Below are 15052 nucleotides of genomic sequence, written 5' to 3'. Positions count from 1 at the left end.
AAGTGAGAATAGGTAGGAACAACACAAGTCCTATTTAACAAAATGAGAACTACCCTCAGGTCAGAGGGTGCTGCCAGCCACAGAGCCACTTACCTGGAGTCTGCAGAGGGTGATGGCGGGGAGGCAGCCATCCCTCCATGAGCATTCTCTTGCCCCTAGTTCTTGCTAGGAGACGAGATACAATCAGGAAGGAAGCCTTGACGGGTCCTGCCCTGTGAGGCTCAAAGCTTCGTCAGGTCACTCACTGGCCTGCTGATTTGTTCTGTGCCTGTTCAGTTCCTCACCTTCTGTTTTCTCTCTCCTGGCTCTTTTACTTGTTTCTCATCAAATCCCTCGTTATACAGACTAGAAAAGTGAGATCCAGATGGCTGAAAGGTAAATGAGATGGGAAAACATCTACGTTCTGGCACGTTCTCTCACCTTGCTCTGCGGAATCGTCAGTAGCCACAGGACGGTCTCTTTGTCTAAGGACTCTGACGGCTCAGGTCACCAGCAGTTCAGTTCTGTGGGTGAGCAGGCTTGGTGACCACACAACCAGATGAGGCCACGTGAAAGGCTCTGACACTGAGAAGTGCCGGATGAGTACTCTTTTTGACTTGGACTTTTGAATTGAAGACTAACTTAAAGCTCACTTTTTCAGAGGTTAAGTTGTGCCCTGGAGAATGTGATGGGCTCTGAGAACCTCAGATTAATTCTCATTCTTTCCTCAAGAGTTCTGTTTTCTTCTTTGGACTATGTTTGTATTTTCTGACATCCTATAGATCTTTCTTCGCAATTAGGATTATTACTATAATCATTTTTCCATACTTGAGTGTCTCTTCAGCTTTAGGCAATTTGCATTCTATTTTAAAAATGATCTCCTGTCTTATGTTCATACGGTCTCATTGTGGAACCTCTATTAGTTGAATACACATTAACCGATATCTAATAAAAGTACTCATAAATCACTCTAGTGAGATCTAGAAACAGTATAGATCTTTGCTAAGATATAAATATTAGTGTAATCCAAATATTTTTGTGAATATGTGCCAACAATGCTTTGGAATAGGTAAGTGTGATTTAAGAAAACAAGGGGCAATAAGAACAAACTTGTCCTTTTTGATTCTATCCCTTTCTCCTTCCTTCCTCCCTCCCTCAGCAGGCTTAAAAAAATTGTGTAGATTCCACTGATAAGCTATTTCAAAATTAACATATGACCTTCTGCACCCACACAATCTTTACTTATTATGACCATTTTTATTAACTGTATATTAATTTTATACATAATTCCATTAATAGAATTCAGCATGATATTTCTACACATGCATACAACATGACTATACACTTGTTGACATTCTTTATTGGTGCACTATAATTGTTCATAATGGTGGGATCTGTTGCTACATATTTATACATGCACATGATCAATGGATTTCACCAATGTCGTTCTCCAGTATTTCCCCTCTTTCTGTCCTCTTCTACCTGGTCCCTTTCCTCTCCTCTGTTGACCTCACTTCTATTATCATGAGATAGTTACCCATCTTTATTTTCTTTTGTCCTTTTTAGCTTCCACATTTGAGAGAAAATTTATGGCTCTTGACATTCTGAGTCTAGCTTATTTCCCTTAACATAATGTTCTCAAGTTCCATTCATTTTCCTGTAAATGAAATAATTTCATTCTTCTTTATGGCTGAATAAAGATATATCACCTTTTCTTACATCATTTATCCACTGAGAGACACCTAGGCTGGTTCCATAGTTTGGCTATGTGAATTGTGTTGCTATAAACATGCACATGCATGTGTCACTATCATACGCTGATTTTAATTCTTTAGGATAAATACAGAAAAGTGGTATAGTTGGGTCATATGGTGGTTCCATTTCTGCTTTTTTGAGGAACCTCCATACTGATTTCCATGTGTTTAGACTAATTCCCAATCCCACCAACAGTGAATTTATTGTTTGTATTCTTGATTGCTGCCATCCTAATTGGAGTGAGAGGATATCTCAGTGTGGTTTTGATTTGCATTTGCCTAATTGCTAAAGATGTCGAACATTTATTCACATATTTGTTGGCTATTTGTATTTCTTCTTTCACAACGTATCTGTTTAGTTCATTTCACATTAATTAACTGGGATTTTTTTTTTTTTGGTGTTAACTTTTTTGAGCTCTTTATATAGTCTAGATATTAATCCTCTGTCAGAAGAGTAGCTACTAAAGATTTCTCTCCCATTCTGTAGATTCTCTCTTCACGTTATTTTCTTTGTTGTGCAGAAGCTTTTTAATTGGATATAATTCCATTTGCTAATTCTTGGTATTAATATCCAATCTTTTTTGAATAGAGCATTATAGTTATACATACTAGTTGGGTTCATCCCGACAAGATCATACACGCATGAAATCTAACCCACTCTATTTCAGTCCTTGTTCCTCTTCCCTTCCCCCTCTCTCCCTCATCCTTCTATTCCACTCCAATGATCCTCTCCTTGCTTTCCACACACAAAGAAGTGAAATTCCCTGTGGTATATTTATATGTGGACATAAGATTTTGTTAAGTCCATTCTGCATTTTCTCCCCTTTCCCATCCCTCTTCCCTCCCTCTCAATATCCTTCTTCTACTCCAAAGATCTTCCCTATATCTTTATGATATCCTATGACTCTTCCTGCTGTTTCCCTTATTTTGCTCTAGCTTCCAATATGAGAAGCAGTCACCCCAGAAAACATCTGACCCTTGATTTTCTTCATCTGGCTTATTTCACTTAGCATGATGTTCTCCAGTTCTATCCATTTACCAGCAAATGCCTTGATTTCATTCTTCTTTATGGCCAAGTAAAACTCCATTGTGTACATACACACATTTTCTTTATCTACTCATCTGTCGACAGGCATCTTGGCTGATTCCATAATTTGGCTATTGTGAATTGTGCTGCTATAAACATTGAAGTGGTTGTATCACTATAGTGATTTTAGTTATTTTGGATAAATACTAAGGAATGGGATACCTGGATATATGGTGGTTCCATTCCTAGTTTTTCGAGGATCCCCACACTCCTTTCCGCAGCCCACATAGCCTTTAATCAAACAAATACCTAATGCTGTGCTAGTTAGCTTAATGGAGACAAGAAAGAATCTGGGTATGGAATACAAGTGCCAACAAGACACCAGACCCTATGAAACAGGTCCAGACTTTTATTTCAACTTGTTGACAGGTGTGAGGCTGTGGAGGTCACTGATCTAAACGAAGATGTCTCCATCTTCAGTCTACCTCACAGCCACCTCACCTAACAACAAGGAACGACAGGCTTTCACAGAGTTAAATGTTGTGTCTCACTTTAACACATTAATACAAGAATGAAAAACTACCATCTCCAGCTTTGCCATATCCTGAGCAAGTGTGACACACAGAAGCACCGCCTGAGCCAGCACAGGGCTCTACTGGACCTGGCTGTACCCTATTACTCAAAGGAGCTGGAAATTGAGCAACCCATTGTAGCAGTCACCCCAGAATGCTCAGAGCTACGTCTCAAGCTCTTTTCAGCAAAGATAAAAGCTGAACAGTAGCTAAGACAGCATCAGTAAGATCTGAAAACTATCTGCCTTAGATCGAAGGCCTGATTCTGTCAAAACACATTTAAAGGATGGGTGTCTAACTCTTAAAGAATGCACATGGGAACTGTGCATTTAGTTCATGCTTTCAACAGCTTGGAAATTAATACCTATTTCAACTGGTGCTTGCTATTGGAATAATAAGCACAATAGCTTTCACACAAATGACTTGGATCCGATGACTCTGTGGCTTAATCCGAGCACAAAGACCATGTCATGCAGTGAAACCCTCTTGTGATTATGAATCAGAAGAGTACTGACACCTGCCTTAAATGCTATTTGTATAAATCATTATTCAGCTTAGTTCACCAAATGCTGACTTAGACATGCTCTAGCAAGCACTGGGCCAGGGCACTTCAGGGAGGGAAAAGCTGGCCACACGCACATCTGTGCAAGTTTGCGTATATCCGTTTGATTGGCACAACAACCACATGTGTGTTAGGCCAGGATTACTGACTCCATAAGGTAGAGAGGGAAAAGCCCTGAAGAAGGACCACACAATTAGGAGAGAGAGAGGGGAGAAGACATGTCTTTGTCTGTGGGAAGGATGGGTAAGAAGAGTTTGAGAAGGCTGAGATTTCTCCAGGGAGGATGGACCTGATCATAGCCTGGAAGCAAAGGAGGCAAAGGGTGGGCAGCAGTCACATGCTGTTGGTTGGCTAAGGTGTATATTGGAGGGGGAGGGTTGTCAAAGAGGCTGCAGCCTGGGGCAGTGAGTCTAGAAAGACAAACTAGACTCTGCTGAGATCAGATGATGGTGGAGGACACCCCAAAGCCTTTACTGAGCAGTGCACTAACTTGGCAGTAACTGAGAGGCAGGGGAATCCTGGAAGCCCAAGGCAGGCACAGGGTGGTGGGAGCTGATCAGGTGCCCAGGGGCAAGGTAACAAATACAAAGAATGATAGTAAAAGAAATCTGAAGTGATAGAAGCAGAGATGATGAGCCTCACCACAGGCCAAGGGGGTCATAGTCAATTCTTCCCCAGTGTCTTGAGACCCACAGGGGTAGGACCCTGATCCTTTCCCTTACCTGGTCTCAGTTGGACTTGCTACACTTGCTCTGCTACAGGCTGAGCTGACTGGCCATCCTGCCTTCCCTGCTATGGCTGGTAAAAACTGCTGGTAGGCAAGACAGCCAGAACCTGAGAGTGCAATGTATGTTTATTAGGGTTTGGACGTGAGATGTCCCCCCAACACTCACATGTGAGACAATGCAAGAAGGTTCAGAGAAGAAATGATGGGGTTGTAAGAGTCTTAACCCAATCAGTGATTTAATCCCCTGATAGGGATTTACTGAGTGTTAACTGAAGTGGTAGGGTGTGGCTGGAGGAGGTGGGAATTAGGGCGTGGCTTTGGAGTATATATTTGTGTCTGGAGAGTGGAGTCTCTCTCTCTCTGCTTCTTGATCCCCATGGTGTGAACTGCTTCCCTTCGCCACACACTCTGCAGCCCGGAGAAATGGAGCCTCTGAAACCATAAGCCCTTACATTAATTTTTCTTCCTCTATAGTTGTGCTAGTTGGATCCTTTAGTCACAGCAGCAAAAAAGCTGGCTAAAACAATGTTGTTTGGGGAATACACTAGTATTAAATTATTTAGATATTAGACATATTGTTGAAAGAAAAAAGCCACCCAAAACCATGAAATAGAATGGAAGGAAGGATGTGCTGCCCTGGGAGGAAAGGCTGATGGGCACAAGGGGAACACAAGATATGCAGGGCTTCCAGTGAAACTGACCAAGTTCCTTGCAATATTTTCAGAAATAGAATAAAGAATTTAGGAATGGCTTATTCTCGTCTTCCCCAATTCTCCACAGAAGTGTGGTTATCCAGAGAGGTATACCAGCCTAAAGGGGGTGGCTGGTATGCCAGAGTGATGAGTGTGTTCCAGCCTGGCTCTATGTCCTGACGGTGGGCATCTGGCAACTCTTTGGGGTAGGGCTTATGGGAAGTACTAACAGGTAGATGCATCTCACAGGCACGGGGAGTAGATATTGGAGGGACTACGGCAACTAGACCAGCCATGCAAGAGGGTAAAAAAGCCTTGCTTATTCTGCTGTGTCCATTATGATGGAGAAGAAGTGGAAGCCATCCTTGGTTACAGACCTCGAGGTAAGCACTAGGTAAGTAGCTCAGGGACTGTTTTGCTGCTGCTGAAATTAAAGATATAGAGACTAGGTGACTCAGGATCTTCTGTCTCCCCATACTTTAGAGTTCACAAGGTTCATAAAATCTGTTATAAGAAGAAAGGTGGGCACCATCATGAAACATAGCAATTAATATTGGCCATACAAAAAAGTAGTTATTTGAGATAGTAATAACTAACCAATTTATAGACTGGTAACATGGCAATTACTAAAGATAATGAAGCTTTTATGAAGAAAATAAGGAGAATGAGGGGACAGCTGGAGAATTCTAGATTTCAGTAGGCGGGCAAGAGGCACCCTGGTTTCTATAGGGCACATGCTTCATCTGGGCATAGCTATGGCTCTGTGACACCTGAATGCCACCAGCTGGGATGTGATACTGCCATCAACTGCATGAGCAGACCACTGCCAGGGGAGACTGTCCAGCCCCAGATGCTAAGATGCAAGGAAAAGGGGAATTAATTTACTGTAAAGATGTTTTCTAAGTTCACTGAAGAAAATCAACAGATAATGCAATAGAAGGTGCTGAATTTAGGTAAATGATTTTTTTTCTTCCCCCTCCTCGTTTTTTTTTAAGAGAATGTATGACATGCTCTCCTAAACAATATATATTTCAAATGGATCAAATGTTTTGTGTGAAATATATAAAAATAAGGCACCACATGAGGATGATTTATATGTTTATTATCACAATTGTTCTTTTTTAAAAAAATATTTTTTGTAGATGGACACAATACCTTTATTTTGTTTATTTTCATGTGGTGCTGAGGATTGAACCCGGGCCTCACACATGCTAGGCAAGCGCTCTGCCAGTGAGCCACAACTGCAGCCCCACACAGCAGTCCTCCCTGTGGTAGAAATGGCCCACATGGAGCATCCCGGGTGCTGCCTCAGCAGGGAAGGCGGACGGCCAGCCGGCTCGGCCTCTAGCGGATGTCAGGCACTGCCATTTCAAGTTGGTTCATTCTATAGGGGTGATGATTTTTCTTACTGGTTTTTAATAATGTGTTCTATTTTAAGGAAATTAACTTATCTACCATGTAACATGCAAATATTTCCTGTTTTTGTTTCTTTTTCAACTTTGTTCATAGTGTCCTTGGCCATAAAAAAAATTTAAGTTTCTTCATGGAAAAGCTGTGAGTTTATAGTTGTTAGAACTAGAATCCCCCCGGGACCATTTTCTCACATGAACATAGAGGGGATGTTCTGGCTAAAATGTGAATTCACATTTTAGGAATATAAATTGGGACTGCTGTTCCAAAGACTCTAACACCTTAAAACCTGGGAACCTACTTCCATTTCTAAGAATTTTCTTCAGGAGGTGATCAGACATATCTGTAAAATATAATGATGCATACATGCCTGTACAAGGGTGTTTATATACAAAGGTGCTAGCGTAGCACTATAGAACCTTATGAAGGTTGATCAATAGAGAAGAGAAAACTAGTTATAAACCAAGTTATTCTTAAAATATACTTAATCCTTCTTGAAAAAACGATATATCTCTATATACTGAAAAGTAAAATCCTCCATATGTACACGTAATATGCATGGGGCGAGACTTTAATAGATGCTGTCTCAAGCCCTGAGGTGATATCTCACTTTATGTATAACCTCTGCAATGCTTGATTTTTCTTTGATTAGCATTTTTGTGATAAACAAAATATTCTCCATTGTAGGGAAAACAACAACCCCTACCCCCGGCCCCCAAAGGTCAGAGCATATAGAAAAGGAAGAGCCTTCCTTCCTAAAGACTTGCTTGTTTTTTAGTTTAAAACAAAACATTCTGGAGGGGTTCCAGGACTTGTTCTGGCACCATCTGCAGGCAGGGCTTGTGCCCTTTTCATTATGAGACCAGCCTCTGCAGCCACTGCTGTGAACAGGTCCTGTGAGTAAGCTCACCTCTGGTGGCACTCAAGCTAGCCGCCCCAACAAATATGCCTCAGCTCAGTTTCTTCCAAATGACATACGTTTGTCAATTAGAGAAAGGAAGGATGTGTGAAATCAGTAAAGGGAAACGAAAGAAATAGCTAATATAAGTATTTACTTTAATTGGGGAAAAAGGATATGAAAGTGGTGGTCCTGACAGATGCATTGCAAACCAAGTGAACACACTTCAGGTACTGCCAGCTCAGGATCACCAATGTTTTCAACAATGCACATGCAAGACATCAGGCTCCACAACTGCCTGAGGGTCCACTGGAGAGCTAGAGTTGAAATTAAAGATCGTAGTCATGACTCTGTTTCTAAGGAGACGGAAGGGGATCAAGGCTTGTTGCTATCTGTTGCAAAGCTGACTTCTCAGTCTAGCTACTCATATGTGTTAAACAAACATGGGGCAGAGCAAGCAGCACAGAATGAGACATGAAGATATAAATGTAAAAGGCAAATCTGTCATAAAATGAATGTGACACAAGGCTGACTGAACACAGAATGTTCATACTGGGAGAAGAGATGAAATAATGAAGGTCCACAGAGCTTAAAATTAGACTTGATTGGAGAAGACAAGAATTCTACAAAGGAAATGTGAAGTTATTTCAGTCACAAAATAAAATGCATCAGTTATTGGAACAATACATAATAGTTTCATACCAACAGAAAAACAGTTTTATGAAATACACAACTCATGCAGTGGAAATGCAGTATCCAGTTCTGTTTTCAAGACTGCTCTCCTTGACTTGACTCACTGTGATAGTGTAAGTACAAAAAGATATGCATTCTGATGGTCTTGATGAGGCATGTCAAGATTAGGGTGTGGGAACAAACATACTCACCTGCGCTGATGACGTTCCGATGTATGTTCACACACAAGTACATGCCTAACCCTTGCTAGTGAAAGAAGATGCAGAGACAGGAGTCACCATGGCTCAGAGCTACACTGGGTTTGAGCACCTCAAGGCTTGACATAGTAATAATGAGTAAGGAGAGCAAAGATGGTGTGACACTGGATAAAGCTGGAGGGGCCAGACACAGGTTTTCAAACTCAATGGAGATCTTGAGGAGGGAGCTCAAGTCTAGTTAGAGTCCAGGAGGCCAACCTGCCATAACTAAATACAGAAGAAGCATTCTCCATGTAAAATGTGAATTGCTTAATGACGGGAGCTCAAGAGAGTTTACAAAAGACTTTCAAAAGCTTCTCCTCTAGTTTTTAAAGATCTTCTTTCTTCTGTGTCATGCTTTGTGTCAGATACCCACGCAAGTGGGACCATGCACAGACTTGGAAACACAGAGATATGATGTTCTCTGGAGGGGGCTTCATTCAAAAGCAAACACCACCACCTCCCACAGGGACTTTCACCTCAAGGTCAGAACTACTTGCTCACCACCCACATCGGGAGACACCCCTAACAACTGCCGCCATGTCTCCTCTGTGTAATAGTTAGATACCCTGGTGCCATTCAAGCTCTTTCCCTTATTTATTTATTTATTGGTACTGGGGATTGAACCCAGGGTGCTTAAACACCGAGCCACATCCCCAGTCTTTTTTATATTTTATTTAGAGACCGGGTCTTGCTGAGTTGCTCAGGGCCTGGCTAAGTTGCTGAGGCTGGCTATGAACTCACGATCCTTCTGACTTAGCCTTCCCAGACGCGGGGATTATAGATGTGCACCATCAGGCCCAGCTTTCCCTCATCTTATGCTGGCAAAATGTCACTAGGACTAACAGCTCCCACCTTGGAAACCCTTCAAAACAGTTCTGTATTTTCTCTATCACTTGGTGGGCTTCTCATTTACTTCCCCTGGAATGAGAAGGTCTGGACTACAAATATGGTCCTGCTACCCACTGGACTCACAACGGGGCATGGATTCACACAGCAACAGGACAAATCTATGCCTCCTCCATGTGGAATACACATAGCTTGTCACTCTTCTACAAAGTTTTCTTGATACCTCTGCTCGTGAGTCCTCTGTGTGGTCCTGCTTCCACCTACTGGCTGACTTGTGCTTTGAGATCAGCATCCCAGGCTCTGCTCTGCCTTTTTCAGACGGGGCTCCCAGGCTCCCTCCTCCTGTTCCCTCAGGACCACCTCTTCTTTGACAGCTCACCAGCCACTACCATGATGGCTTGCATATGAACCACCCCAACCAGTATGACCACCTGGAAGGCAAGGTTCCTGTTTGCCATCTTCATATCATCAGTGTCTAACATAAACATCTAAAAGGCACTTTAAAGAGAATTAGTTATGGAACACTGATGATTATGTGTATTTCCAAAAAGGGAAAGACGTAGCTCAGAAAACTTAATGTCTTCAGGAATTAATCTAAAAGGAATGAGTTACATGATTCAAAGGCAACTATCAGAAAACAGAGGTCAAGGAAAAACAACTGCAAATGAATGAAAACAATGAAAGGCTAAAGGCTGAGCTTCCCAGTAGCTGAAGAATAAAGGGCATCAACAAGAAACACACTCATATCCAATAAGTAGCAGTATACCAGTTCATAAAATCCAAACATTTTTATGAATTTTTATGTAAATGTTAGTGATTGCACAATGCTCAGTAATAATTTTTTTGTGGGGGGCATACTGGGGATTGAACTCAGGAGCACTCAACCACTGAGCCATATCCCCAGGCCTATTTTGTATTTTATTTAGAGACAGGGTCTCACTGAGTTGGTTAGTGCCTTGCCATTGCTGAGGCTGACTTTGAACTTGTGATCCTCTTGCCTCAGCCTCCCAAGATGCTGGGATTATAGGCGTGCACCACCACTCCAAGCTAAGTAATAAAACTTTAACAGATCATTTTATAATAAGCAAAGAAAAAGAAACAATAAACATTCTATGTCTTTAACTGATCTGCAATAAAAGATGAATATAAAAATGAAACTCCAAGTCAGTTTTTTTTTGTTTTTTTTTATGGACAGGTACAGTAACATAAACCAGGTATATGGCTTTCGTATGGTCTGACTTGATACAAAGAACACATTTCCAAAACCTAATGAACTTAATGATTCATGTTTTCTTTGAACTGAACTCTCAAATACTGGAGTTGGACTTTGGATGAAAACTTGACAGCTCACCAATATGCACTTTTCTTGGTGGTGTACCATTTAGGAATGCTAAGGATAAGAGATATTTTCTTCTTAAGTGATTAGACTTGTATCTTACTCAGCTGCTCAGGAACATGCTTCTGGACAGTAGTAAGGATGGGACACTTTCTAATCGGCAGCTCCTACCTGTCATGTGTCTCTACTAGACATCATCTAGAGTCTCCAAATCCTGTAATGTGATTCACCCAGAGATGAATGTGATTCAGTATATTCTGAGGACAAACATTGCTTATGATTCTAGCCACCCCAGAGGAATTTTAATATAACTGCAATAGATTATATAACTTCATGTAGGGCAGCATCCTATGAATGTTCCAAGACAGCGAGCAAAGCAGTGTTCCTGCCAAATAAATGAGTTAACATGCTAAAGAAGGTTGGTGTGCATTTCCCACAGAAAATATGCCAAAAGGAAGGCTTTCTTTTGGTATAATCTGTGGAGAGAATTGTTCTGTCACTAGTAGCCAAGGGTTCACAGGCTCTGGAGAAGATGAAACGTGAAGAGAAATGATGCCTGTGGAAGAGGAACGAGCAGGAGCCTCCACTTACCCACGGTTCTGCTGCAATGTAAACCACAGCCCAGGTGGGGAGAGTTCTCCAAACAAACCCCATTTGCATAAAATTATGCATTTTAAGACTGGAATTCAGGTTTAACAACACCACTTCCCTTTCCTACAATTCTGCCCACCTGCTCCTAACTAATGATAAACTTGAAAGAAATCGGAGTCTGTGAAAGACAGGAGGCAGAGTGGAATGAACTGCTGAAATCTGGGTCTTGTTCTGGCTTCTGAGCACCGTCCTGTCTTCATCACAGATACACACAAGCCCTGGAACAAGTTTGATAGAGTTAATAAGCACTGGATTCTGACTTTTCACAAGGCCCTGGGCCAGGAACCAGGGAAAATGAGACAAAGGACATAGTAGAGTCCCATGAAGCTCAGGACTGACAGATGCGAATATGGGCCTAGAGCAAATGTTATAATGAGAGGCCCAGACTAGGGGTTCAAAGAAGGCTTCCTGGAAGCAACAGAGGAGTAGCCCCTGAGGGCCATGAGGAATTCAGATGTGACTGTAAAGGCCAGATGGGTGGTAGGGGTGCTAAGGGCAATCAGTGTGAGCTGCCCATGGACTGGTCTGAGAACAGAACAGGTCTGAGCAAAGCCCTGAGCACAGTAAAATGTGGAGGAAACTGGCGGGGGCCAGAAATGGTAGCAGCAAAGGCAAACATGAGCCAGGTCTTATCTTTCACAGTCTTTAAGAAGTTACCATCCAGGAGATTAGTTGATTCTGGAAATTCAAAATAAAATCAACGACTGGAAGTACTTCTTTGAAAAGTAGGGACACTCTGACATTTTCTTTTCCAGCTTTAGTCCTCATGTTCTCTTTGCTTGAAACTGCAACTGAAGAAATTCAGAACCTCTTCTTACTCTCCTCTTTGATGTCTCTATGTCTTATTCCTGTATGATCCTTGGAGGTGGTCAGAAAGAGGTGTATATCCTGGGCCCTGACTTTTTCCTGCTGCAGGCTCCTAGCGAGCCCCCTCAAGGCTCCAGGAAGGCAGCAGGACTACCTTGGCATCACCCCCACCAGCCTGATGCAGCACAGTGCAGAACTCTGAATATTCTTTCATTATGGAGGACATAGGTAAAGTAAGTCAGCACTGCTGATTCATACCTTTCCTCCAACCTTATCTAGTCCAGTGTTCTTAAATGGTCCACTTTATGGGGGTTACAGTAAAAAAAAAAAATATATGAAAATAAATAGACAGTAAAAAAAAAGGGAAATAAACATATTTGGAGATAAGCTATAAGCATTCAAAATATCAACTTCCCAGCCCAACTTTGATTAATAAGTGGTTTAAAACTGTTCTGAAAAACTGGGTTAATGGTTTCAGTTCATGCTAAGTTATTAAATTAACTAATAGGACCTCTTGTAGGAGCTATTCCATAGAGCAGACGGCAACCATCCATGCTCCAAAAGGTCTTCTGAGGACAGTGCCAGATGGTGAGGGCAAACACAAAGTTGGGATCAGGTCAGGGAGGTTCAGAGGCCCCATCTGAGGAAACAACTGACAGGTGTGGGCCTGCTGCCAAGCCCTCATGCCCTTGCCCACCCACTCCACGGCAGTGATCATTATTCACCATTTCCTCCTAAAAACAGAAAGCCTGTATTTACAGCTCCCAGGGGCCAGAAAGCAAAGGAGAAAATGAAGTAAGAGAATTATTTTGCCCAACAACTTCTAAAAAATGTTACTTGTAACAATGTATTCAAAGTTTCAATAATGTTACCATTAAATGTGCCTGGGTGCCACAGCTATTTAAATATAATGAATCCTAATTGCTCAATTCTTCTGTGTTTTTTTTTTAATTTTGTAGTTGTAGACAGAATGCCTTTATTTTATTAGTTTATTTTTATGTAGTGCTGAGGATCAAGCCCAGTGCCTCACACATGCTAGGCAAGCACTCTACCACTGAGCTGCAGACCCAGCTCCTCTCCTCTGTTCTTTGTAGAGCGATTAGGTTTGTTCTCCCCAGCCCATAACTGTTCCCAGAAACCTGTCTGGAGGAGGTGGCAACAGGCTACATAGGCCATGGGAAGAAAGTAATTACTTGAGGGACCAGGACCCGTGATCACGATGAAACAGTTTAGGTAAGAGAAATATCTGTCTACGTAGCACTAACACCTTTCCATTTTCCAGACGTTTGTCCTAGCTTAGTACCACCAAACAGCTTGGGAGGTGCTGTTAGCTTACAGCAAAGAGAGGCTTTCTCAACCAGAATCCCTGGGGCCTCTCGAAAACAGGCTGCCTGCAGGGACATCAGCAGCACAGCTACCTTACATTGTTACAGAGCACAAGTGAGGGCCAACTATATACAACAGCATATGAGTAAATCAACTGCATACAACAAGGGCAAGGCTGAGAGTCAATTGCATTTACAGTGTATGAAAACCAAGCATATATGAAAGCAGGTGAATGAATGATTGAATGAGAGTTAAATGTATGTGGTAGCAAATAAGTGAGAGCTAAATATACACCACAGCACAAAAAAAGAGAGCCAACTGTTTACAAGGGCACAAGGATGAGAGCCAACTGTGTACAATAGCACATGAGAGCTAACAATATTCAACAGCACAGGAGCCAACTGCATATATTGCCAGGTAAATGAACTAACTGAATACAAAGACATGAGTGAAATAATTGCCAACAAAAATGTGTGAATAAGAACCAACTGTATATAATAGCATGTGAATGAACCAAACATATTTTCTTGTTCAACACATTAAGTACATAATGAATTTACTCACCAGAGTAATTTATATCCATAAGAACACAGTTAAACTTTCTAGTTAAAGAATTTATCTAATAATTGTATTTCAAAGATTTTCAACAAAGCTTGAAATAAATGAATACACAATGCCTTAGTTATCCCACTTTTGATTTTATGGTCTCTGACCCTTTAATTAGGAAGGCAGAAAGATCCATATTAGAAAACTAGATTTATTTCCTTCCTTCCCACCTTCCTTCCTTTCTTTTGGGTACCAGGGATTGAACTCACGGGCATTCAGCCACTGAGCTACATCCTCAGCCCTATTTTATATTTTATTTAGAGATAGGGTCTCCCTGAGTTTGAACACATGAGCCTCCTGTCTCAGCCTCCCAAGCTGCTGGGATTCCAGATGTGCACTACCACAGCTTACATTTTCTTAATATTCAAATTAATTAAGGTTTATAGTGTAGACTTTCTTAGTTTATACTTGCTAAAGTCATCTAGGGAAATTAGATGTATATTTTTCCAAAGACATACAAAATAATTTCTTTCCTTGATAATAAAATTTTCAAAAGCTTGGAAAATTAAGAAAAAAGTTCTATTAATAAAGATAAGTACTATTCATATTTTGATGTATTTATTCCAGACTTCTAAGTTCCCCCACTAAGTATTTTTTCCTATTATTACAAGTTCTTTTATAATCATTTTTTTAATATACCAGGGATTGGTATATTACCAGGTATATACTAGGGATGCTTAACCACTGAGCCCATCCCCAGCCCTTTTTAATGATATTTTATTTTGAGACAAGGTCTCGCTAAGTTGCTGAGGCTGGCTCTGAAATTGTGATCCTCCTGCCTCAGTCTCCTGAGCCACTGGGATTAAAGGTGTGTGCCACCCTGCCTGGCCTATAATCATTTTAATAGTTGTAAAATATGTATCTGTACATTATGTGGTTGTTACACAATGATATGGTTACCCATATCCCTCTAATTATAAATTTAGA

General features: G+C 41.3%; 1 protein-coding gene across 1 annotated transcript in view; it reads right to left on the bottom strand.

The window, feature by feature from the left end:
* Erich1 (glutamate rich 1) overlaps positions 1 to 15052 on the bottom strand; it is a 78397-nt gene that overhangs the window by 30795 nt on the left and 32550 nt on the right. The gene's annotated exons all lie outside the window — the stretch shown is intronic.

Source organism: Marmota flaviventris, chromosome 3 (assembly GCF_047511675.1).
Source record: "Marmota flaviventris isolate mMarFla1 chromosome 3, mMarFla1.hap1, whole genome shotgun sequence".
In the NCBI taxonomy this organism is placed as follows: domain Eukaryota; kingdom Metazoa; phylum Chordata; class Mammalia; order Rodentia; family Sciuridae; genus Marmota; species Marmota flaviventris.
The sequence above is the reverse complement of the archived record's forward strand: the minus strand, read 5'-3'. Positions and strand labels throughout refer to the sequence as shown.